The sequence below is a fragment of the Trachypithecus francoisi genome, unplaced genomic scaffold (assembly GCF_009764315.1).
Source record: "Trachypithecus francoisi isolate TF-2019V2 unplaced genomic scaffold, Tfra_2.0 Lachesis_group12, whole genome shotgun sequence".
Classification (NCBI taxonomy): domain Eukaryota; kingdom Metazoa; phylum Chordata; class Mammalia; order Primates; family Cercopithecidae; genus Trachypithecus; species Trachypithecus francoisi.
The window spans coordinates 97345731-97367292 of NW_022681457.1; the positions used below are offsets into that span (position 1 = coordinate 97345731).

The 21562-nt window shown below is 44.8% G+C and overlaps 1 protein-coding gene across 2 annotated transcripts in view; it reads left to right on the top strand.

The window, feature by feature from the left end:
• The window catches only part of WASF2 (WASP family member 2), a 94254-nt gene that overhangs the window by 12604 nt on the left and 60088 nt on the right, over positions 1-21562 (top strand). Inside the window, exon 1 of one of the 2 annotated variants that reach the window (XM_033227586.1) lies at positions 3974-4082. The exons of the other annotated variant lie outside the window; for it this stretch is intronic. The gene's annotated coding sequence lies outside the window, so the exon portion shown is untranslated. Of the gene's footprint in view, positions 1-3973; positions 4083-21562 lie in introns of those variants that run through there. 2 annotated transcript variants of the gene reach the window in all.

Sequence of the window (21562 nt, forward strand, 5' to 3'; positions counted from 1 at the left end):
TTTTTTTTGAGATGGAATCTCACTCTGTCGCCCACGCTGGGGTGCAGTGGCGCAGTCTCGGCTCACTGCAACCTCTGCCTCCTGGGTTCAAGCAATTCTCTTGCCTCAGCCTCCCGAGTAGCTGGGATTACAGGTGCCTGCCACCACGCCTGGCTAATTTTTTGTGTTTTTAGTAGAGACAGGGTTTCACCATGTTGGCTAGGGTGGTCTCGAACTCCTGACCTCGTGAGCCACCTGCCTTGGCCTCCCAAAGTGCTGGGATTACAGGCGTGAGCCACTACGCCCGGCCCTAGCCAAGATTTTTAAAGGTAAAACTTACATACAGTGAGATGGAAGTATATAATTAGATGAGTTGTGACAAATATAGACACCTATGCAGCCAACACCCACGTCAAGAAACAGAACATTTTGGCTGGGCGCAGTGGCTCACACCTGTAATCCTAGCACTTTGGGAGGCTGAGGCGGGTGGATCACCTGAGGCTGGGAATTAGAGACCAGCCTGACCAACATGGAGAAACCCCGTCTCTACTAAAAATACAAAAAATTATCTGGGTGTGGTGGCGGATGCCTGTAATCCCAGCTATTCGGGAGGCTGAGGCAGGAGACTCGCTTGAACCAGGGAGGCAGAGTTTGCAGTGAGCCGAGATCAGGCCATTGCACTCCAGCCTGGGCAACGAGCGAAACTCCATCTCAAAAAAAGAAATACAACATTTTTATAACCCTCTAAAGTTCCCTCCTTCCAGTTCCCCTTCCAGTCAATCTCCACCATTTTATAGGCAACCAATGTTCTGATTTCTGTCCCCACATATTAAATTTACCTGTTCTTGAATCATACAGTATGCACACTTTTGTGTCTGACTTTTTCTGTTCAACATAAAGTTTTTCACATTTGTCCAAGTTGATGGGTATATGAACCCAGCTCCTTTGATGCGTGTCTAGAGTTCTTTCCAACAAACCACAACTACTAATTTGCTTATTCTTACATCATATCTTTTTTTTTTTTTTTTTTGGCTTTGCTATTTGCATGAAATTTATTTTCCACATCTTTCTTTCTTTTTAAATTTTGTTTGGAGGCAGAGTCTTCCCTCTGTCCCCCAGACTGGAGTGCAGTTTCAGGATCTCTGCTCGCTGCAACATCCACCTCCTGGATTCAAGCAGTTCTTCTGCCTCAGCCTTCCAAGTCTCTTTTTAGTAGAGACGGGGTTTCACCATGTTGTCCAGGTTGGTCTTGAACTCCTGGTTTCAAGTGATCTACCTGCCTCAGCCTCCCAAAGTGCTGGGATTACAGGCATGAGCCACCATGCCCGGCCTACCTCCCATTTCTGATATCCTAAATTTATTTATTTAAAAAATCTCTTTGAAGTTACAAAAGTAATACTTGCTCATTGCAGCAGATTATTTTTTATTTTTTGAGACGAAGTCTCGCTCTGTCACCCAGGCTGGAGTGCAGTGGCATGATCTTTGCTCACTACAACTTCTACCTCCCTGGTTCAGTGATTCTCCTGCCTCAGCCCCTCGAGTAGCTGGGACTACAGGCATGTGTCACCATGCCCAGCTAATTTTTATATTTTTAGTAGAGATGGGATTTCGCCGTGTTGGCCAGGCTGGTGTCAGATTTCGGGCCTCATGTGATCTGCCAGCCTCAGCCTCCCAAAGTGCTGGGATTACAGGCATGAGCCACCACGACCAGTCATTGCCACAGATTATATAATCAGAAGTGAATAAAGAGTGAAAGTTTCCTGAGATTTATTTTTGTTTCTGCCTTTTCCCAATTATGAAAATAATTAGTGTTCTTTGTAAAAAACAACAACAACATATATATATATATATACACACACACACACATATATATATATCCAATTCAGATAATATGAAGCAGAAAATAGGTATCAGTCATCATCCTACCAGTTAGCATTTTGATACATTTTCCTCTCTCCCAGAACTTTGTTTACTACAGCTGAGAACATAGTTCAGGGATTTTTAGGTTTCTCTTTTTGTTAGGTTTGTCACCTCCTCATTAATCAGTTCATGGTATTTCAGTGTTCATACTTTGGGCCACCCTAAATCTGACTAGCTGCTGGTAACCACGGCTGGCTTGGCCTAATGGGGCACTTTTTTTTTTTTTTTTTTTTTTGAGACACAGTCTTGTCTATCACCCAGGCTGGAGTGCAGTGGCGTGATCCTCTGCTCACTGCAACCTCCGCCTCCTGGGTTCAAGCAATTCTCCTGCTTCAGCCTCCCAAGTAGCTGGGATTAAAGGCACCCGCCATCATGCCCGGGTAATTTTTGTATTTTTAGTAGAGACGGGGTTTCGCCATGTTGGCCAGGCTGGTCTCGAACTCCTGACCTCAGGTGATTCACCCGCCTTGGCATCCCAAAGTGCTGGGATTGGAGGTGTGAGCCACCGTGCCCAGCAATTGGGCACATTTTTTAACATTTACTGTACACTCCTTTGGCTGGGTGTGGTGACTCATGCCTGTAATCCCAGCACTTTGGGAGGCCAAGGAGGGCAGATTGCTTGAGGCCAAGAATTTGAGACCAGCCTGACCAACATGGTGAAACCCCATCTGTTATGAAAAATACAAAAATTAGCCGTGTATGGTGGTGTGGCTACTCAGAAGGCTGAGGCACAAGAATCGCTTGAGTTTGAACCTGGGAGGCAGAGGTTGCAGTGCGCTGAGATCATGCTTACTGCATGCACTCCAGTCTGGGTGACAGAGTGAGACTCTGTCTCAAAAAAAACACAAAAACCAAAACCATTTAGTGTACACTCTTTTATCACGTACCTCATTCTTGCATACCCACCACTAAACATTTCTTGTAGAATAGGAGACAGTATTGTTCCATGGTTAAGAGTATAGATTCTGGAGTCAGACCATGTGGGTTCAGTTGTAGGCTTCTCCACTTACACTAGCTCTGTAGCCTTGGGTAAATGATACATATAGCCTCTCTTAGCTTCAGAGATCTCATCTGTAAAGTGGAGACCTATCTCATTGTAAAATATAGAGCATATATCAGAGGCATGTTGGAACTATTATATGATATTACTTAGTCCAGTGCTCAGTAAGTGTTAACAGTTGTTATAATTAAGAAATGGCATATTTGGTTAGAACATCATCTACCTAATCCAGAATTCTACCTTTTGTTTTTTTTCTGAAACAGAGTCTTGCTCTGTCACCCAGGCTCTAGTGCAGTGGCATGATCATAGCTCACTGCAGCCTTGAATTCCTGGACTGAGGTGATCCTCCTGCCTCAGCCTCCTGAATAGCTGAGACCACAGGTGCCTGCTATTGCACCTGGCTAATTTTTTTTTTTTTTTGAGATAGAGTTTTGCTCTTGTTGCCCAGACTGCAGTGCAATGGTGCAATCTTGACTCGCTACAACTCCGCCTCTCAGGTTCAAGCGATTCTCCTGCCTCAGCCTCCTGAGTAGCTGGGACTACAGGTGTGCGCCATCAAGCCCAGGTAATTTTTTGTATTTTTAGCAGAGACGGGGCTTCACCATGTTGGCCGGGCTGGTCTTGAACTCCTGGTCTCAGGTGATCCGGCCTCCCAAAGTGCTGAGATTACAGGTATGGGCCACTGCGCCTGGCCACATCTGGCTAATTTTTATATTATTTGTAGAAACAACATCTCCCTATGTTGCCTAGGCTTGTCTTGAACTCCTGGGCTCAAGCAATCCTCCCACCTTGGCCTCCCAAAGTGCTGGGAATATAGACATGAGCCACCCCACCCAGTCTTCGTGTATTCATGGTTAGCCAGCTGAACTCAAGTTGGATGATTCCAATTTTGCTTGCAACATTGAAAGCATAGTCAGGAGCTGGTCAAACACATGCTGTCTTCCATTCTGATCAGGGTGTTGACTTTGACCACTTCAGTGTTGTAGAGCTTTTTCACAGCCTGTTTGATCTGGTGCTTGTTGGTCTTGACATCTGCAATGAAAGTAAGTGTGTTGTCTGTCTTCTTCATGGCAGACTCAGTGGTGAGATGATGGCATAGGGTTCAAGTTTGTTTCCCCTGGGGGTGCTCTTCTGAGGATATTTGGGCTCTCTCTGGAGCTGCAGTGTGTCGGGCCACCAAAAGGTAGGTAACGTGTGGATCTTGTTTTCTTGTGTGTGGCCGTGGATGCCTTTTAGCATCGCCTTCTTGGCCTTCAAAGACTGCTTTGGCTTTGGCTTTGGAAGGGGCAGGAGCTTCCTTCTTCCCCTTTGGTGCCATCTTGGTTAAAAGGCAGAATTCTACTTCTTAAAACCTTCCAAAGGGTTGTTTGAAGGGAAGACATGAAAATGTTTAACTTCAAAATTCAGACCTGTGTTGCCCCAAATTGACAATTTCTCTTATGGGAATGTCACCTATGAATTTATGCTATTTTTGAATTTTTTTTTCTTACATTCTGTACTCCCCACCTGAGTAATGAGTGCTATGCTGTACTGTACTTCTTGTTTATTTTTCTTTTTTCTTTTTTTTTTTTGAGACGGAATCTCACTTTGCTGCCCAGGCTGGAGTACAGTGGCACAATCTGGGCTCACTGCAACCTCTGCCTCCCTGGTTCAAGCAATTCTTCTGCCTCAGCCTCCCGAGTAGCTGGAATTACAGGCGTGCACCACCGCACCTGGCTGTTTTTTGTATTTTTAGTAGAGACAGGGTTTCACCATGTTTGCCAGGCTGGTCTCGAACTCCTGACCTCAGGTGATCTGCCTGCCTTGGCCTCCCAAAGTGCTAGGATTACAGGCATGAGCCACTATGCCTGGCCTATACTATTTCTTATATATACTAGATTGGGTAGTAAACCATTATTTTTTATGGGTTCTGATACAAGCAATAGCTACTATATAGTGAATATATATACTCTGTGCCAGGCAATGTGCACATCTTCATCTTCACAGCAATCCTTCAAATTAGTTGTTACTTACTGGTAAAAGAGGCACAACAAAATTAAGTAACTGCCTGTGGTCACACAGCTAAGCCTACTGGGACTAGAATTCAGAATCCCCATTTCTCTGATTTTAAAACCTGGGCTTAAGAAATTCTTTTTAAATGTATTTCTTGGCCAGGCGTGGTAGCTCACGCCTGTAATCCCAGCACTTTGGGAGGCCAAGGCAGGAGGATTACTTGAGCTCAGGAGTTTGAGACCATCCTGGGCAACATAGCAAGGCCCTGTCTGTAATTTAAAAAATAAATAAATACACTTCTTTCTTTTTCTTTCTTTCCTTCCTCCTCCTCCTTCTCCTCCTTCTCATTCTTCCTTCTTCTTCCTCCTCCCTCCTCCTTTCTCTCTCTCTCTCTTTTTTTTTTTTTTTTTTGAGATGGAGTCTTGCTCTGTCACCCCAGGCTGGAGTGCAGTGGCCGGATCTCAGCTCACTGCAAGCTTCCGCCTCCCGGGTTCAAGCCATTCTCCTGCCTCAGCCTCCCGAGTAGCTGGGACTACAGGCGCCCGCCACCTCGCCCGGCTAGTATTTTGTATTTTTTAGTAGAGGTGGGGTTTCACCGTGTTCGCCAGGATGGTCTCGATCTCCTGACCTCGTGACCCGCCCGTCCCGGCCTCCCAAAGTGCTGGGATTACAGGCTTGAGCCACCGTACCCGGCCTCTTTTTTTTTTTTTTTTTAAAGAAACAGGGCTTCATTGTGTTGCCCAGGCTGGACACAAACTCCTGGGCTCAAGTAAACCTCCTTCCTCAGCTTCCCAGGTAGCATGTGCCTTTCGTTGCACGTGGCTATTTCTTTAGATTTCTAACTGCTTCATAATTCTTTTTTTTTTTTTTTTTGAGACGGAGTCTCACTCTGTCGCCCAGGCTGGAGTGCAGTGGCCGGATCTCAGCTCACTGCAAGCTCCGCCTCCCAGGTTCATGCCATTCTCCTGCCTCAGCCTCCTGAGTAGCTGGGACTATAGGCGCTGGCCACCTTGCCCGGCTAGTTTTTTGTATTTTTTAGTAGAGACCGGGTTTCACCATGTTAGCCAGGATGGTCTCGATCTCCTGAGCTCATGATCCGCCCGTCTCGGCTTTCCGAAGTGCTGGGATTACAGGTGTGAGCCACCGTGCCCGACTGCTTCATAATTTCTAAGATGTGATACAGAAGTCTCTATCTACCACTTTGTTTCTTGTTAAAGTATCTAATTTACCATATTTTTAAAAAGACATTTTTTTCCCCCAAGACAGAGTTTCGCTCTTGTTGCCCAGGCTGGAGTGCAATGGCGTGATCTCAGCTCACTGTATCCTCTGCCTCCTGGGTTCAAGCAATTCTCCAGTCTCAGCCTCCTGACTGGCTGGGATTACAGGTGCATGCTACCACGTCTGGCTAATTTTTGTATTTTTAGTAGAGATGGGTTTTCATCATATTGGTCAGGCTGGTCTCGAACTGCTGACCTCAGGTGATCCGCCTCAGCCTCCCAAAGTGCTGGGATTACAGGCGTGAGCCACTGTGCCTGGCCTTAAAAAGACATTTGAAAAAATCTGTGCTCATATGGAAGCCCTTCTGGTTCCTTTGGTCTTTTGCGATATCTTTCTAGGCCTTCTCTATTTTACCTTTTTTGTGCTATGATAACTACAACTACACATTCTATTCAAGGTACAGGTACACTTTGGTTTGTACAAGGCTAGGATAATGTGTTCTGTGTTTCCAAAGCTTTCATAATGACAGCCACTATTTTGTCGCCTTTTTGTAGCTGTATTCAGGGTACAGTCTAGGGACTTTGAAACCCCTTTCCTATGTTAAAACAGGTAGCTTTAGAGCTCATCATCTGATATAGTTTGAGCTATTTTTCTGTCACTGAATTACCTTATTTTTGTCTACATGGAAGCTGTTTTTCACATTCCTGAACACATAGAGCCTTGCACCATTGTACTTCTATGTGTTGCTATAGAGTCATCTGCAAACTGGGAAGATTTCACTATTGTTTTTTCTAGATAATTTCTAAAAATGTTAATTGTGGTAGATTTCAGCCTTGATCCCTAGGGGACCCTTTGTTTATACGTCTTTAGAGAAGGGACTGTGTCACAACTCTCTTATTTCTGTTTTTAAATGAAATTCTCTGGGGGAAAAATAGTCTACTTGTTTGCTTTTTTTTGTTTGTTTTTTAGTTTTGTCCACTTAATTCTCATTATACTATGTGATGTAGTTTGAATATGTATCCTCTCTAAATCCCATGTTGAAGTGTAATTCCCAGTGTTGGAGATGGGGCCTGGTAGGAGGTGTTTGGGTCATGAGAGCAGGTCCCTCATGAATGGCTTGGGCCATCCCCTTGGTGATAAGTGAGCGCTCACTCTGAGTTCACATGTGACGTGCCTGCTTGCACTTTTCCTTCCACCGTGAGTAAAAGCTTCCTGAAGCCTCCCCAGAAGCACATGCTGGCCCTGTTTCCTGTACGGTCTGCAGAACTGTGAGCCAGTGAAACCTCTTTTCCTATAAATTACCCAGTCTCAGATATTTCTTTATAGCAATGCAAGAATGGCCTAATACACCATGTATCTTCTCATCAGATGTGTATATGTGTTACCTGAGGCCTCGTAAACAGTAGATTTTCTGTAAGCCTTTGCTATATTAAACATGCAGCAATAGGCTAATGCCTAGTATTGGGTTATTAGTTTAACATTCAACAGATTTATTAAGTGCCACTGTGTGTCATATACTACTAAGGATACAACTCAGTGATCTTGAAAGAAACAAGGTCCATGCTCGCATGCAGTTTGGGAAGCCTTGGCTAGACAGTAAAGACATAAATAAGACTGGCTGTAGTGGCTGATGCCCACTTGGGGAGGCATGAGGCCAAGTATTTTGGGAGGCCAACGTAGGCAGATCACTTGAGCCCAGGAGTTTGAGACCAGCCTGGGTAACATGGTGAAACCCCATCTCTACAAAAAATACAAAAATTAGCTGGATGTGGTGGTGTGCACCTGTAGTACCAGCTACTCGGGAGGCTGAGGTGGGAGGATCACTTGAGCCCAGGAGGCAGAGGTTGCGGTGAGCCAAGATTATGCCACTGCACTCCAGCTTGGGCAACAGAGCCAGACACTGTCTCAAAAAAAAAAAAAAAAAAAGGGATAAAATGTTAAAGATTGTGATGTATGTTAGAAAATAAAATAGAGTGCTATAATAGAGAGTAATAGAGGAACTTAGATAAGGATGGTCAGGAAAGACTTCTCTGAGAAAGTGATACACTGAAAGTAAAGAATGAAAATGAACCATCCAAATAAAGAAATGAGGGAAGAGAGTTCCAGGGAGAAGGAACTGGTAACAGCAGAGGCCCTGAATCAGGACAATCCTTAGTGTATTCTGAGAGTGATGGAAGCCTACCATGGCTATATATTAGTGAATGATGGTAACAAAATATGTGATTGGAGAGGGGTAGGAGCCAGATATTTCAAAGCTTTTTAGGACTGTTAAGGGGTTCTGTTTATTTTTTGAGACAAGGTCTTGCTCTGTTGCCAAGGCTAGTGGCACAGTCATGGCTCGCTGCAGCTTTGAACTCCTGGGACTGAAGTGATCCTCCTGCCTCAGCCTCCTGAGTAGCTGGGAATACACTACACCTGCCTAATTTTTCAATTTTGTGTTTAGAGATTGGCTGTCACTATGTTGCCCAGGCTGGTCTCAAACCCCTGGCCTCAAGCAATTCTCCCGCCTCAGCCTCCTAAAGTGGTAGGCTTTCAGATGTGAGCCACCACATCTGGCCAGGAATTTTGTGTGTATTTTGTTTTGTTTTGTTTTGTTTTTGAGACAAGCTCCCACTCTGTCACCCAGGCTGGAGTGCAGTGATCTGTGGCTCAAATGATCCTCCCACCTCATCCCCCTGGGTACTTGGGACTACAGATGCAGGCCACCATGCCAGGCTAATTGTTTTATTTTTTACGGAGATGGAGTCTCACTATGTTGCCTAGGCTATTCTTGAACTCCTGGGCTCAAGTGATCCTCAGCTTCAGCCTCCCAGAGTGCTGAGATTACAGGCGTGTGAGCCACTTTGCCTGGGTGTGTTTTATTTTTAAGTAAAATGGGAAGTCTGGAAGAAGTGTTTTGTTTTTAAATTGAAGTGCTTGAAGATTAAAAAAAAAAAAACTTTTTAATGAAAAATATCAAGCATATATAAAAGTAAAGAGAATGATGTAATGAACTCCTGTGTATCTCCTAGCCTCAACAAGTATCAACTCTTGGCCATTACAACAGGTCTTTGAATAACATTATTTTGTTCAACTTCATTGCGTTATAATGTTGATGAGAAAAAAATGTATTCCTGGCTAGGGCTACTGTCTGTGTAGTTTGCACATTCTCCCCACATCTGTGTGGGCTTTCTCCAGTTCTTTGGTTTCCTCCAGGTACTCTGGTTTCTTCCCACATCACAAAATTGTGCGTGTTTGATAAATTGGTGTCTCTACATGGTCCCAGTCTGAGTGAGTGTGGGTGTGTGTGTAATTGATGGGATGGCATCCTCTCCAGAGTTGGTTCCTACCTTGCTCCCTGGGCTGCTGGGACAGGCTCTGGCCACCCATGACCCTGAACTGGAATAATTAGGTAAATACTTATCTTTCTTGTTTTTATTAATCTTTCTTAAATGTTTGTATAGCTCACATTTGTTTCAGTGTTTAATATTAGAAGTGTTTTGGTCTTTCTTTAGAAGTTTGGTGATGTTTTTTGTGACCAGAAATATGCTATAGGAACTTAACTTTACATTAGACTATGGTTAAATTGGTTTTGTTATACATTGTGTTGCTTAAAATGGTGATATCCAAGAATCTGTTGATGAGTTAAGTGAGGACTTACTGTGTTGTTTCTTCCAATACCCCCCTTTCCTCCCCTATTACAATCTTTTCAATGATTAACAGTGTAACTTTTTTTTTTTTTTTTTTTTTGGCCATGGAGTCTCTCTCTGTCGCCCAGGCTGGAGTGCAGTGGCGCAGTTTCGGCTCACTGCAACCACTGCCTCCTGGGTTCAAGCGATTCTGCTGCCTCAGCCTCCCGAGTAGCTGGGACTACAGGTGCCCACCACCACGCCCGGCTAATTTTTTGTATTTTTAGTAGAGACGGGGTTTCTATGTTAGCCAGGATGGTCTTCATCTCCTGACCTCGTGATCCGCCCGCCTTGGCCTCCCAAAGTGCTGGGATTACAGGCATGAGCCACTGCTCTTGGCTGTTTATTGGCTATTTGTATGTCTATTTAAATCTGTTGCTTCTTTTAAAATTGGGTTATTTGTCCTTTTATTGTATTTTAATAGTTCTTTATTCTGGATACAGGTTCTTTATCAGATACATGATTTACAAAGATTTTCTCCCATTCTGTGGGTTGTCTTTTCACTTTTCATGATCATGCCCTGTAAAGCACAATTTTTTATTGTTGTTTGTTCCCCCCTTTTTTTTTTTTTTTTTTTTTTTTTGAGACAAGGTCTTACTGTATCTCCCAGGCTGGAATGCAGTGGTGCCATCATGGCTCACTGCAGCCTTGAATTTCTGGGCTCAAGGGATCTTCCCACCTCAGCCTCCTAAGTAGCTAGGGCTACAGACTCACATCCTTATGCCATGCTAATTTTCTTCCCTTTTTTTTTTTTTTGTAAAGATGGGGTCTTGCTTTATTGCCCAGATTGGTCTTGGAACTCCTGACCTCAAGTGGATCCTCCCCTTGGCCTCCCAAGGTGCTGGGGTTACAGGCATGAGCCACCCTGCCTGGCCTGATTCCCCCCCTCTTTTTTTTTTTTTTTTTTTGAGACAGGGTTTCACTGTGTCACCAAGGCTGGAGTGCAGTCGTGGAATCTCGGCTCACTGCAACCTCTGCCTCCTGGGCTCAAGCAATCCTCCCACCTCATCCTTCCAAGTGGCTGGAACTATAGGTACTAGCCACCATGCCTGGCTAATTTTTGTATTTTTTGTAGAGACTGGATTTCACCATGTTGCCCAGGCTGGTCCTGAACTCCTGAGCTCAAGTGATCCACCTGCAGTGGCCTTCCAAAGTGCTGGGATTACAGACTTGCGTCACTGTACCCAGCCCTGATTTCCCTTTTTTTTTTTTTTTGGAGACGGAGTCTTGCTCTGGCACCCAGGCTGGAGTGCAGTGGCATGGTCTCAGCTCACCACAACATCAGTCTTCCGGGTTGAAGCAATTCTCCTGCCTCAGCCTCCGGAGTAGATGGGATTACGGGCGCCCGCCACCACAGCCGGCTAATTTTTGTATTTTTAGTAGAGACGGGGTTTCACCATGTTGGGCAGGCTGGTCTCCATCTCCTGACCTCGTGATCCGCCCACCTCTACCTCTGAAAGTGTTGGGATTACAGGCGTGAGCCACCATACCCGGCCCTGATTTCCATTTTTAAAAGACTAATCCAATTGCTACAAAGAGAGTGGATTATTTGGGGGCAGGACTTGATTGAGGTGGGTTGAACAGAAGGCTACTGCAGAAATCTAGGCAGTGATAGAAGTTTGAACTACTAGGTAGGTGGCTGAAGAGATGGAGAGAAATGGATGTGTTTAGTATATATGTTGGAGGTAGAGCTGATAAGACTTGTTGATGGGTTGGATTTGTGGGTCAGGGAAGAAGATAAAGATTGAACAGGCCTTCCTTCTGGACATTCTTCTTTTAGCTTTTATGACACAGTATTGTTCTGGTTCTCTTTCTGCCTTCCTCATCCTCCTTTGTCAGTCTCTAAGTTGTCTCAGGCCTTGCTTCTCTTTTTTTGCTTTTGTATTGAGAGGTCATCTACTCTTGTGTGTGTGGTTTTTTGGGTTTTTTTTTTTTTTTGAGACAGGTTCTTGCTCTGTTGGCCAGGCTGCAGTACAGTGGCGCCATCTCGACTCTCTGCAGCCTCAGCTTCCTGGGCTGAAGTGAGCCTCCCACCTCAGCCTCTCAAGTAGCTGGGACCACAGATGTGTGCCACTATGCCCAGCTAATTTTATTTTTTGTAGAGCCAAGGTCTCACTGTGTTGCCAAGGCTGGTCTCGAACTTATGGACTCAAGTGATTCTTCTGCGGCGGCTTCTCAAAGTGCTGGGGTCACAGGTTTGAGCCTCTGTGTGCAGCCTACTCTTGTGTCTTCTATTACAACCTTCATGCAGTAACTCCCACATCTATATTTTTGCCTCTGAGCTCCAGTACCAGAATTCCTATTGGACCACTTCATTGATGTCCTGCTTGCACCTCCAGCTTTTCATGAGCTGTCTGCTTTTGAGAACCTGTGGTCAGATTGTACAGGTTGTCTCCTTGCTTGGGAGGCATGTTTACTGGTTTTAAGGATGGGTTTTATACCTTTTATGTAGGTTTTAATGATGAGTCCTTTGCTTTAGAGAAGTGCATTCCCAAGAAAGATGCATAGCACTCCTGGGCAGCATTTTGTTCTTCAGAACCTTGTGAGGAACACAGGTTCAATGAGAAGGGTCAGCTTATCTCCTGCCCATCCCACTCCCCAGCCCCCCAAATCCCCTGACTTACTGCTCTTCATCCTGACTCATGTATTTCTATTTATTTATTCACTCAGCCAGTCATTTATTGAACACTATTCAGGGCTGATATAGGTCTGCCAGCATGCTAAACATGGGTCCCACCATTCTCCCAGTTCATCCAATTTTATTTTATTTTATTTTTTTTTGAGGTGGAGTCTCGCTCCATCGCCCGGACTGGAGTGCAGTGGCCAGATCTCAGCTCACTGCAAGCTCCGCCTCCCGGGTCCACGCCATTCTCCTGCCTCAGCCTCCCGAGTAGCTGGGACTACAGGCGCCCGCCACCTCGCCCAGCTAGTTTTTGTATTTTTAGTAGAGACGGGGTTTCACGGTGTTAGCCAGGATGGTCTCGATCTCCTGACCTCGTGATCCACCCGTCTCGGCCTCCCAAAGTGCTGGGATTACAGGCTTGAGCCACCGTGCCCGGCCCATCCAATTTTAAAATCTTAGTTACTGTTGACTTCTCAACTCCTGCCTGTTTTCTTGCCCAGACACTCTCAGATCCCTCCCTGTCTTTTCCTCCCACTACTCCATTTTAGGTCCTGTGTTATCTTTTGCCTTGATTATTTATCCTTATTTTCATCTCCCTCCCCAGCTCTATTCTTTTCTACTATACTTAGGTGAGGTGTATAGTTTCTTCCTAAATATTCTATCATCTAGAACTCCAAATGTGTGACTCCCAATGCTTATTGACTAAATTACAAACTCAGCCTGATATTTAAGATTCTATGGTCTAGCCCCTACTTGTCTTTCCGGCCCTGCTTCCCACTATGGGTGCAATAATGCGCTCATCTTCATTTCCCAAAAATGTTTCATTATATTCTGCCTCTGTGCTTCTGCTGACACTGTCTGTACACTTCACATATAATACTCCCTGCCACTACATGTCCAAATCCTATTTTTCATGCCCAGTTATATGACACTCTTCTCTGATGACTTCTGACATACTTAAAAAGTACCTTGTTTATGATACTTAAACCATAACTTCACCTTTTTTTTTTTTTTGACACAGAATCTCATTCTGTTGCCCAGGCTGGAGTGCAGTGGTACAATCTTGGCTCACTGCAACCTTTCCACTTCCCGGGATCAAGTGATTCTTTTGCCTTAGTCTCCCGAGTAGCTGGGACTACAGGTACACACCACCACACCTGGCTAATTTTTGTATATTTAGTAGAGATGGGGTTTCACCATGTTGGCCAGGCTGGTCTCTGACTCCTGACCTCAGGTGATCTGCCAGCCTTGGCCTCCCACAGTGCTGGGATTACAGACATGAGCCACCGCGCCTGGTCAACTTCATCACTTTTTACCTTGTTTTTTTTTTTTTTTTTGAGGTGGAGTCTCGCTCTGTCGCCCGGACTGGAGTGCAGTGGCCAGATCTCAGCTCACTGCAAGCTCCGCCTCCCGGGTTCACGCCATTCTCCTGCCTCAGCTTCCCGAGTAGCTGGGACTACAGGCGCCCGCCACCTCATCTGGCTAGTTTTTTGTATTTTTTAGTAGAGACGGGGTTTCACTGTGTTAGCCAGGATGGTCTCGATCTCCTAACCTCGTGATCCGCCCGTCTCAGCCTCCCAAAGTGCTGGGATTACAGGCTTGAGCCACCGTGCCCGGCCAACCTTGTTTTATGTTTAGGTACTTTTCTCATTTCTCTTATATGACTAAAGTCCTGAAACAGAAACTGTTTCTTATATTTCTGTGCATCTTCTACGTTAGCACCTTTGTGCTTAATAGTTACTCAATAAATATTTGCTGAATGTGATAATGTTGTAGTGTGTCCTGGAGGCAGTACACTGGGATCGAATGATCTCTTGAAGTATTAGCCAGGTCTGTGACTTATTTTCATATATTTTTGTAGATTCAAAAGCTACAAGAAGTTTTTATAGATAAACTTGTCTGCTCATCTCATTTTGTAGAAAATTATAGAAAATTTCAAACATATACAAATGTGGAGAGGATGATATAGTGAGCCCTTATATGCCCAACACTCAGCTTCAACATTTATCAGCTGATGGTCAGTCTTGTTTCATCCATACCCCTATTCGTTCTCTCATCCCCCTTGGATCATTCTGAAACAAGTCCCAGACATATCATTTCAATGCTAATTTCTGTGTATAGCTGTAAAAAATAAAAGATACTCTTTAAAAAACAACCGGCCGGGCGCGGTGGCTCAAGCCTGTAATCCCAGCACTTTGGGAGGCCGAGGCGGGCGGATCACGAGGTCAGGAGATCGAGACCCTCCTGGCTAACACGGTGAAACCCCGTCTCTACTAAAAAATACAAAAAACTAGCTGGGCGCAGTGGCAGGCGCCTGTAGTCCCAGCTACTCGGAGGCTGAGGCGGGAGAATGGCGGGAACCCGGGAGGCGGAGCTTGCGGTGAGCCGAGATCGCGCCACTGCACTCCAGCCTGGGCGACACAGCGAGACTCCGTCTCAAAAAAATAAAAATAAAAAATAAAAAACATAACCACACTGTATCCTGTTAATGTTTAGATTTCCACAATTAATTTTTCTTTCCACTGTCCCTTCATCCCTGCCATCCTTTCTCTCTGAACATTGGGTTTATTTGAATCAGGTTTCAGACAAGGTCGATACATTGATTTGGTTTACATAGCCTCTATGTCTCCTTTTTTTTTTTTTTTTTTGAGACAGAGTGCCCCCTCTTTTGCCAGGCTGGAGTGCAGTGGCGTGATCTCAGCTCATTGCAACCTCTGCCTCCACTACAACGCCCAGCTAATTTTTGTATTTTTAGTAGAGACGGGGTTTTGCCATATTGGCCAGGCTGGTCTTCAACTCCTGACCTCAGGTGATCTACCCTCCTTGGCCTCCCAAAGTGCTGGGGTTACAGGCATCAGCCACCGTGCCCGGCCTCTTTTACGTCTTTTTTAATCTACAGGTTCTCTCAGTTTTTTTGTTGTTGTTGTTGTTTGTTTGTTTTGTTCCGGAGATGGAGTTTTGCTCTTGCCGCCCAGGCTGGAGTTCTGTGGCGCAATCTCGACTCATTGTAACCTCTGCCTCCTGGGTTCAAGGGATTCTCCTGCCTCAGCCTCCTGAGTAGCTGGGATTACAGGCATTAGCCACCACGACCGGCTCATTTTTGTATTTTTAGTAGAGACGGGGTTTGACCATGTTGGTCAGGCTGGTCTCTTAACTCCTGACCTCAGGTGATCCACCTGCCTCGGCCTTCCAAAGTGCTGAGATTGTAGACATGAGCCACCACGCCTGGTCAGTTCTTTTTTTCTCTTGTGTTTTTTTTTTTTGTGTGTTATTGCTGTTGTTGTTAAAGAAGCAAAGTTGTGTAATTTTCCCGTTCTGGACTTTGCTAATTGAATTTCTGTAATTCATTTATGTTCCTCTATCTCTTTTATTCCCTATAAACTGGTTGTTAGGTCTAGAGAGTGTTGTCTAGTAGAAATATTCAAGCTTCAAATTAAATTTAAAATTTCAGCCTGGTCAACATGGTAAAACCCCATCTATACTAAAACAGAAAAATTAGCCGCTTGTGGTGGCATGTGCCTGTAACTCCATCTACTTGGGTGGCTGAGACTCGAGAATTGCTTTAACCCAGGAGGTGGAGGTTGCAGTGAACTGAGATTGTGCCACTATACTCCAGACTGGGCGACAGAGTGAGACCCTGTCTCAAAAAAAAAAAAAAAATTATTTGGCACGTTAAAAAGATAAGAAGAAACAGGAAAATGCTTTGTTGCTCAGGCTGGAGTGCAGTGGCACCATCTCAGCTTACTGCAACCTCCGCCTCCCAGGCTCAAGCAATTCTCCTGCCTCAGCCTCCCCAGTAGCTGGGACTACAGGCGTGTGCCACCACGCCTGGCGAGACGGGGTCTCACCGTGTCAGCCAGGCTGTTCTCCATCTCCTGACCTTGTGATCTGCCCGCCTTGGCCTCCCAAAGTGCTGGGATTACAGGTGTGAGCCACTGTACCCCACGGAAATTCATTTTAATAATATACTTTATTTTGGCCAGGCACAATTTAAAAAGTAGCTGGGTGTGGTGGTGTGTGCCTGTAGTCCTAGCTACTTGGGAGGCTGAGTTGGGAGCTCAGGTGGTTGAGGCTGCAGTGAGCTGAAATCAGACCACTGCACTCCAGCCTGAAAAACAGAGAGCTCATCTCAAGAAAAAAAAAAAAATCACAATAACTTTTTATTGATTATATGTCATTATATCACTGTTAAAATAATAAGAGTTTTCAGGCTAGGGTGCGGTGGCTCACACTGGTAATCCCAGCACTTTGGGAGACTGGGGCAGGCAGATCATTTGAGCCCAGGAGTTTGAGATCAGCCTGGACAATGTGGAGAAACCCCATCTCTATAAAAAATATAAAAATTAGCTGGGTTAGTAGTGCACGCCTGTAGTCCCAGCTACTTGGGAAGCTGAGGTGGGAGGATCACTTGAGCCTGAGAGGTGGAGGTTGCAGTGAGCTGAGATAATGCCACTGCACTACAGCCTGGGTGTCAGAGTGAGATCCTGTCTCAAACACACACACACACACACAAACTAATGAAAAAAATAATAGTTTGCAACTGTTGGTAAAATAAAGTTTTTTTGTTTGTTTGTTTTTGAGACAGTGTCCAGGCTGGAGTGCAGTGGCCGGATCTCAGCTCACTGCAAGCTCCGCCTCCCGGGTTTTCGCCATTCTCCTGCCTCAGCCTCCTGAGTAGCTGGGACTACAGGCGCCCGCCACCTCGCCCGGCTAGTTTTTTGTATTTTTTAGTAGAGATGGGGTTTCCCCGTGTTAGCCAGGATAGTCTCGATCTCCTAACCTCGTGATCCGCCCGTCTCAGCCTCCCAAAGTGCTGGGATTATAGGCTTGAGCCACGGTGCCCGGCCTAGATTTTAATTCTATCATTCTTTTTTTTGTAGTTTATCAAAAAACAACAAATACTGAAATACTTCAAAAAAGAAAAAGTTTACCGATCAACTCTTTGGTTAGTTACCCTGGGGTTTGATATGTACAAGGAAGGCAAGATAAATACTTAATTCATTCCCTTTATTCTTTTATTTACTAGTTTTCAAAATAATGAGCTGGTTTTCAGATATACTCCAGAGAGGACCAGTGACTTTTTAGGATTTTTTAGGGCATGATCAGGAACTTTTAGGAGTTAACATATTTAATGTGTTTTAATCCATTGTAGTTATTCTTATTGATGTTCAATTTGTTTCATATTGGACCAGTGGGAAGTTCTTCAAGCTCGCTCCTGATTCTTTTTGACATACCTTCAGCAGTCTTTGATAGTGTTCCTTCCTTTCTAGTACGATAAGGTGTTCCCAACTCATCTTGTACATTTTCTGCCCTTTCCCCTAAGAGCTCTGGATCCTTTTAGTGGAATATTGTGTTTAGAGACCACATTATTAGCTCCCTAATTTTGTAAAAGAGGCAACTGAAGGCAAGAGAAGTCGAGTGATGTAACTCAGCACAGATTTAGTGCCATAATCTGCCCTAGAACCCTAGCCTTCCTTAGCCATTGCCATTTTGTCTTGCGTCCTCTGCCTAGTCTCTAGGACAGGTGGTTTAACTACATTTTAGCTTATACTCTAGGAGTCATCAGGGGAAGATAGGTTTTGTGGGTCACCATGGAGGTAGTATTAAACCTCATTAATTTGGGCTAATTGGGGGAAAACCTAGTGAGAGTGTTATAGGTTGTTTTTCTTTAGGTGCAGCTGTTACTTTGAGTTCATACAGTAATTGAAACTAGGCTAATAGTGTTACCAGGTTATTTTGTTAGATAGAGATCCTTGTACCTGGTTTAATGAATAGCTGAGAATGATGTGCAAATTAACTTTAATTGTATGTAAATTAGACTTGCAATGCTTTAAAACAGCTCATTAAACATTTCTCCCTGCGATCTTATTTACACTGTTTTCTTGGTCTTTATTAGAGTGCAGAGGTAAACTTCAGCTCAGTTCTGAATTTAGCTCAACTTTCATGTGTGGAGTCTGTATTAATAAAGTGTTGCTGTAACGTTCAGAGAATTTTAGAGAGATATTTGAGAAGTAAAGAGGAACAGCATCTGAAAGTCAGACATCTGGCAGTCTCAACCAATCAGAATGTATTTCCTTGCATCTAAAAGTAAGCTGTTTTTCTCCTGCTGCTTTTGGAAATAAAAAATAAAAGTAAAGGCTGTAATCCTGGCACTTTGGGAGGCCAAGGCGGGTGGATTATGAAGTCAGGATTATGAAGTTCAAGATCAGCCTGGCCAACATGGTGAAACCTTATCTATACTGAAAATACAATAATTAGCTGGGCGTGGTGGCACACGCCTGTAATCCCAGCTACTCTGGAAGCTTAGGCAGGAGAATTGCTTGAACCCAGGGGGCAGAGCGAGACTCTGTCTCAAAATGAATAAACAAATAAATAAATATAAAAGTAAGCTGAGGCCGGGCGCGGTGGCTCAAGCCTGTAATCCCAGCACTTTGGGAGGCCGAGATGGGCGGATCACGAGGTCAGGAGATCGAGACCATCCTGGCTAACACGGTGAAACCCCGTCTCTACTAAAAAAATACAAAAAATTAGCCGGGCGAGATGGCGGGCGCCTGTAGTCCCAGCTACTCGGGAGGCTGAGGCGAGAGAATGGCGAAAACCCGGGAGGCGGAGCTTGCAGTGAGCTGAGATCTGGCCACTGCACTCCAGCCTGGGCGACAGAGCGAGACTCCGTCTCAACAAAAAAAATAAAAAATAAAAAATAAAAGTAAGCTGAAAGTGCTTCCAAGTGGTAAAGATTGTTCATTTTACCTCAAAAGTAGCATCACCTCAGGGCCTCACTCAGATAATTGTGTGTGTGTGTGTGTGTGTGTGTTTTTTTTTTTTGGTGAGACGGAGATTTACTCTTGTTGCCCAGGCTGGAGTGCAGTGGCTCACTGCATCCTCCGCCTCCCAGGTTCAAGCAATTCTCCTGCCTCAGCCTCCCGAGTAACTGGGATTACAGATGTGTGTCACCTCGCCCGGCTAATTTTGTATTTTTATTAGGGAATGGGTTTCACCGTGTTGCCCAGGCCGATCTTGAACTCCTGACCTCAGGTAATCCGCCCGCCTCGGCCTCCCTAAGTGCTGAGATTACAGGTATGAGCTACTGCACCCAGCGATAATTGTGTATATTGAGACACAGAGAACCCAGGTATATGAGGGCTGACTGTGTTGCCTATTGACTCTGGCCCAAAGTGTCATTTGACCTCTTTGAGCCTTAATTTATTTGTCTATAATTAGGTAGTTAAAATTGGGAGTAGTAATATATGTTTTTTACTTCACGGACTGCTTGCAAAATTCATATCAGCTAATTAATCAAATGATATATTTATTGAATTAATGAGAGATACGAAAGTACTTTCTTTTTTTTTTTTTTTTTTTTTTTTTGAGACGGAGTCTCGCTCAGTCGCCCAGGCTTGAGTGCAGTGGCGCGATCTCGGCTCACTGCAAGCTCCGCCTCCCGGGTTCACGCCATTCTCCTGCCTCAGCCTCCCAAGTAGCTGGGACTACAAGCGCTCGCCGCCACCCCCGGCTAATTTTTTTGCATTTTTAGTAGAGATGGGGTTTCACCATGTTAGCCAGGATGGTCTCGATCTCCTGACCTCGTGATCCGCCCGTCTCGGCCTCCCAAAGTGCTGGGATTACAGGCTTGAGCCACTGCGCCCGGCCTCTTTTTTTTTTTTTTAAGACAGTTTTCGTCTTTTTTTTTTTTTTAAGACAGTTTTCGTCTGTCGCCCAGGCTATAGTGCAATGGTGCGTTCTTGGCTCACTGTAACCTAACCTCTACCTCCTGGGTTCAAGTGATTCTCCTGCCTTAGCCTCCCGAATAACTGGGATTATAGGCACCCACCACCATGCCCGGCTAATATTTTTAATTTTTGTAGAGACAGGGTTTCAGCATGTTGGTCAGGTTGGTCTCTAACTCCTGACCTTAGGCGATCCACCCGCCTTGGCCTCCCAAAGTGCTTGGATTACAGGCATGAGCCACCATGCCCAGCTGAAAGTACTGTTTAACTAGAAGCTTTGTATGACCAAAAGTATTATTAGAATAATATAGATGAGACTGGGAGGCCGGGGTGGGCGAATCACCTGAGGTCAGGAGTTCCAGACCAGCCTGACCAACATGGAGAAACCCTAATCTCTACAAAGAATACATAATTAGCCAGGCGTGGTGGCGCATGCCTTTAATCCCAGCTGACATGGGAGGCTGCGGTTGCGGTGAGCCAAGATCATGCCATTGCACTCCAGCCTGGGCAACAAGAGTGAAACTCTGTCTCAAAAAAAAAAAAAAAAAAGAATAATATAAAGGAGGCATGTTAATACGTACTTATGATCAGAAGCAGGACAGCAGATGGAGATTCAAGTTGTCTGTCCAGAACTTTGTAGCCATTTTACTATATAGGCATATATAAACCTCACACCTCAGGTGCCTCTGACAGTATCACAGTTTTTTTTTTTTTTTTTTTTTTTTTGTTTTGTTTTTTTGAGGTGGAGTCTCGCTCTCTCACCCAGGTTGGAGTGCAGTGGTGCAATCTCAGCTCACTGCAAGCTCTGCCTCCTGGGTTCACACCATTCTCCTGCCTCAGTCTCCTGAGTAGCTGGGACTACAGGTGCCCGCCACCACTCCTGGCTAATTTTTTGTATTTTTAGTAGAGACAGAGTTTCACCATGTTAGCCAGGATGGTCTTGATTTCCTGACCTCATGATCCACCTGCCTCGGCCTCCCAAAGTGCTGGGATTACAGGTGTGAGTCACTGCACCGGGCCAGTATCACAGTTTTATAGGAGTACCACTGCAGATGTGAAGACCCCGAGTTTCTAAGAAAAAGTTAAAATATCTATAATACATTCTGTTTAGAAAATAATTGATATGTACAATATATTTTATAGATTTTCCTTAAAATAACTTCAAAAAGCATAGTGTCTAAATAATTATTTCCATTATCTGACAGTTTTACCTTATATGAAATCTGCCATTCTCTAAAAGCAGCTAACGGCCAGGCATGGTGGCTCATGCCTGTAATCCCAGCACTTTGGGAGGCCAAGTCAGGCAGATCACTTGAAGTCAGGAGTTCAAGACCAGCCTGGCCAACATGGTGAAACCCTGTCGCTACTAAAACTACTAAAATTAGCCGGGCATGGTGGCGCGCACCTGTAATCCCAGTTACTCTGGAGGCTGAGG